This window comes from Rhineura floridana, chromosome 5, assembly GCF_030035675.1.
Source record: "Rhineura floridana isolate rRhiFlo1 chromosome 5, rRhiFlo1.hap2, whole genome shotgun sequence".
Classification (NCBI taxonomy): domain Eukaryota; kingdom Metazoa; phylum Chordata; class Lepidosauria; order Squamata; family Rhineuridae; genus Rhineura; species Rhineura floridana.
Genome location: NC_084484.1, coordinates 145302878 through 145307753, shown reverse-complemented (window position 1 = coordinate 145307753; position 4876 = coordinate 145302878). Strand labels below are relative to the sequence as shown.

The 4876-nt window shown below is 40.2% G+C and overlaps 1 non-coding gene across 1 annotated transcript; it reads right to left on the bottom strand.

The window, feature by feature from the left end:
• Nucleotides 1–1691: 1691 nt before the first annotated feature.
• LOC133386368 (5S ribosomal RNA) lies at nucleotides 1692–1810 on the bottom strand. The gene has a single exon (XR_009763116.1). It is a non-coding gene; the product is annotated as a 5S ribosomal RNA (ribosomal RNA).
• Nucleotides 1811–4876: the final 3066 nt, after the last annotated feature.

Here is a 4876-nt window from a genome sequence, read left to right as displayed (position 1 = left end):
AAGCAAGTAGGCAGGGCTTACTTAGGTATTACAGTTTTTATTCTGTAGGAAACTAATACTGATTTTTTTAAAACTAATACTGATTTTTCTGCAATGACCAACTGGTTTGACAATAAACTATTATATGGGCTGTATGTATTTATACATCTGCAGTGTGTGCATGTGCGTGTATGGAGTCTTTCCAACACCCCTGTGAGGTAGGGTTGGAAACCAATGCAGCTCACAACAAGAAATAAAGCCATTTAAAATCCAATAACCATAAAACAAGTATAAACAGTTGCAAAACAGTGTAAAGTGGCATGATTCGGAATTTTAGGTTGTGTGAATGAAGTTGCTTATCACTTGAGGTTGCATTTCTCTCCCTGTTTGAGTAAGCCCCACTGAATACACTGGGTCTTGCTTCTGAATAAATAAACTTAGGATTGCACTATAAATATCTTTACAGTTTGTGTAAATAATAAATATATTTGATAGTCATGCTTATATACATATTTCTTCATTTATCATATTTTTGCTTTTTGGTTAGGAATCCTGACTGGTTGTGAGATGCTTAGTTTTTTGCTTTACTCATAGGAATCTTGTTGTGGTTGGTATTACATTTAGGAAAGTGTTACTGCCTTCTGTGTTTTTTTTTCCTATTTGCATTTCATTTATCTTTAACCTCACTCCATTACTGCCATAGAAGCAACAGCAGCATATGCAAGATAATTAACTCCCATTAGTGATAAGAACAAGAATTTATAATTATTATTTCAATTAAAACAAGAGGCTTATCAATACTTTGAAGAGGACCAGATATTTATTTTCTTTCTGAGCCCAGGACTGGGTCTTTCATGATGCCCGGTGGGGGGGGGGGAGCAGGAGAGTAGTCGATAAAACAGACATCCTGGCATTGGTAATCTAATTAGCAAGGTATGTGTGGGATTGCACACTTCCAGGCCCAGTTTCATTTTGAGTATGGAGGTGGAACCTGTGTAGATGTGGTTGAGAAATTTTGAGTAAGCAAAGCTCTGCTTTTATAAAACCTAAGAAACATACAGATACTTTGAATGTCTGAGTGCCTGCACCAGTGGAATACTGGAGGAACTTGTCAAACTTGCTGCAACAGTATTTAGAACTGAGCATGTGGTGTGAAAGACTCCTTTTCCTAACATTTTGGCTTGTTTTTCTCCACCCACCACATCTCTGAAATATATTGTATATGTAATGGTTAACCGTGCTGCTGCCCTGACTTACTTTATGTTTGTTGCTATTTTGTGTTTTTATTATGTTTTTATATTGATTGTGTATTTTTATTGTTTTTATTATATTTGTAAGCTGTGCTGAGCTCTGTTTTTAACAGCAAAAGGGCAGGATATAAATTCTCTTAATCAATCAATAAATACTCCATAGTGTTGGAAACTAGAGTCTAGGCATTTAAGGCTGAAAATGTTGCTTTAAAACAAAAGATTTCTCACATCTTTCCCCAGTTTTTGGTGGTAATTCCTAGCCACAAAAACAAAACAACTGGACAATCCAAATATTAATATGCAAATATTTGCCCAATATGCAAATAATATGCAAATATTTGCACAATATGCAAATAATATACAAATAATTTGCATAATATGCAAATTAACCTGCCCAGATTTGTGGAACTGGAATATGGCAACCCTAATCTGGAGGCACACCGGTTGGGAAAGACTGCTTTAAGCCTATGGTACCCAGTATTTCCAGGCGGTCACCCATCCAAATACTAACCAGGCCTGACCCTGCTTAGTTTCCGAGATCAGACAAGATCGGGTGTGTTCAGGGTAGTATGGCCATAGGCCAGGGACAACGTAGGCATTATTTTTTTCCCAGTGCAGGTCTAATTGCTGCTTTGGGAGTGTGAAGTACATTTGGGAAACGATACAAGTGGGGAGAGTTAAATACTTCTTCCTCAACACTGCATTTGCAGCCAATGCTGTTCTGATCTTTGATTTTGATCGAAAAAGTTTTCCTGTTTCTGTTCTGTGTTGTGTCTGTTTTGGCTCTTACAATGTAATTCTATGTATATCAGGAGTAAGCTCCACTGTACTTAGCGAGGCTTATTCTTATTATGTGCAGCCTTGACCATTTCAGCAAAGACAATAGAGAGTGCTATAGCTCATTAGAGACTAACACATTTCGTGTGCCATTATTAGTCTTCATAGGCAAGAATCTACTTTTATCAGATCCAACTGCAGGATTTTGCCTGTGACAGCTCATGCCACAAGGAAATGTGTTTGTGTTTAAAGTGCCACAAAATTCTTTGATGTTCCTTTTTTATAATGCTGATCTAGACTCTTAAGATTCTGTTCCTTATTCATCACAAACTACAAAAGGATTTAGGCATATTCCAGTTTCTCAACCTGTGATCCCCATCTATGGAAAGAGTTGCTTATCAAATAAATGTGTAAAGAGCTTCAAAATGTTTCATACAAATCAATAGTAATTAATAATCTGTGACCTTGGAGGAGACCCTTTGCAGTCTCTCTGCTCTCGTTACTCTCTGCCTAGCCCATCGTTCATTTTGATGAATCCTTTGGGGAGGTTGTTATCTCTTGTTGTGTGTCTGCTCAAGCTAGTCAGGTAGGCCTCTGAGCCTACTCGTTTAAGGCCTGTAACCACTATTTTAATATTTAATAGGGATTCCTGAAGATGCCATTAATGGCCATTGAATTATGCAGCGCTTTAAAAATTCCATCCTCCGTCTGTTCCAATTTGTTCGCTAACAGTCAAACCGTCAGTCTGCATAGTCAGGATCCTTATACTTGATTTTTCAGTGCAGCTTTCTAGATCAGACCCTTTCTCCTGCCTCTGTTCAGACTCATTTCTCTTTCCTTTTAGGCAAGTACTTCATTGCTCCCACTTCTGGGTATACCTCTCTATAATGCGATGGGAGTAGTTTTGTTTTTGTTGTGTTTTGTTTGTTTTCAGTTGACATGTGCCTTTGCTGACGGGATGGCCTTGCTAACAGCTGTCACCCTACTCAGTGGGCAAACAGTCGGAGGAACAGTAAGCAAACAATCTATGAAAGGGATTTCAAAGTGTATTCACAGAAACATGATACTTCACAGGCAGGAGTGAAGGTCCCCCTGGAGCTCATTACTGTAGTCAGTGTGGGGGATTGTACACTGGCTCCCAAGAGATGGAGGCAATGCAACAGCCTTCCCTGCCCCCCCCACTTCCTCTCTTTGGCTTGGAGGATCCATCATAACTCTCATATCCCTAGATCCTGAGATGTAACGCCTCTTTTTAGAGAGACACTTCAGTGTGCTTAAATGAACCTGGTGGAGGGGTGTGCTTTTGAGAAGCGCCAGCTGACAGCTGTGGAGGCAAGAACCTTCTCTTCATATGTCAAATGCAGCACAAGCTAAAGGGCCCCCATGCTTAACCCTGTTCCTAGCTATGTGCTCTGCCAAAGATCTCTCTCACACACCTTCTAAAGATTGAGTATCTACTTTACAGATGGCTTATATTTTTTTCAGGCTGAAGGCTACTGTGACCCACAGCCAACCCTTCAGGGCCTGCATGTCAAAGCAGGCATGGCCAAAGTACAGATGTGGGCGTGGGCAAAGTGTCAATGTAGGTGTGGTGAGAACTGCCTGGCTGCCAGGGTTCAAATCCCCACATAGCCATGAAGCTCACTGGGTGACCTTGGGCCAGTCACTGCCTCTCAGCCTTATGAAAACCCTATTCATAGGGTCTCCATAAGTCGGAATTGACTTGAAGGCAGTACATTAATTTTTGTTTAAAATTATATATTATGTACACACACGCAAACACACACACACACACTGTGGGGCTTGGAGGACACAACCCCTTTTTGACATTACAGTATGGGAGCAGTCACTAATATTTTATAAAAAGATAAAAAATGTATAAAAATAAAAAAATGGATGGGGGACACAAAAAGCCTTTAGGCATAATTTAATCATGGTGGAAGACCTTCTGGAGCAGTCAATTAAAAAAAACCCCTACAATACTCACACACACTATTGGGGGTATCTTGGGGGAGCACAAAAACCTTTGGGGTACTGGATACAGCCTGCAGGCTGCAGCTACCCCTGCTCTAGTACCTTGCTTTCCCAGACCGCCAGTACAGAATAATAGGCATTGGAACATGAATATGTACAGACCTGCCAGTTCTATCTCCATGGGTGGTAGACTGCTACCATAAAGGCTCAGACATCTCCTGTAGGAACCAGCCAGATTATTGAGATCTTCGGTGGTAGTCCTGCTCTGGCTATAGTCAACTACAGAGGAGTGAGGAGGTGGGTGGCTACCCGCAATAGGGTCTTCTCTGTGGCTCAGCCCTACATGTGGTACTCCTTCTCAACACATTCCGTTTCCTAATATATTTTCTTCCACAAATATGCATTTTAAATGTATATTTATACTTTTCTTTTTGAGCCAGCCTCTGCATCAGAACATTCGGGAAGTGTCAAATACAGTGGGCAACTAAACTCTGATCTGCACATGTCTGGCCTATTCCTATTGGAATTTGCAAGGCTGCAATTTCTCCAGCATCTTTAGCCCTAAGTCTCCTACCCAAACCCACCAGGCAGGGATGCCTTGTGTTAGCTTGATATTTTTTTGATGCCAGATGAATACCTCTTTCTTATGCACAATGGCCTTTTAGTGTGTTCAGTTGCTTTTGCATATTTTGTGTCAACTTTAGCTTTTGCTTCTGCTCTGCTTTGATGTTCGTAATTTATTGTTCCTTTCAAAAATTGTTGTTTTACATTTTGTTTAAAATACTTTGAGAGGTCTGATCTGAAAAGCAATATGCAAGACACCAAAATCAATCAATTAATGATGTATAGAATTCACTGCTGCAAGGTGTATCGAGGGCTACTACCTTAGATAGAAT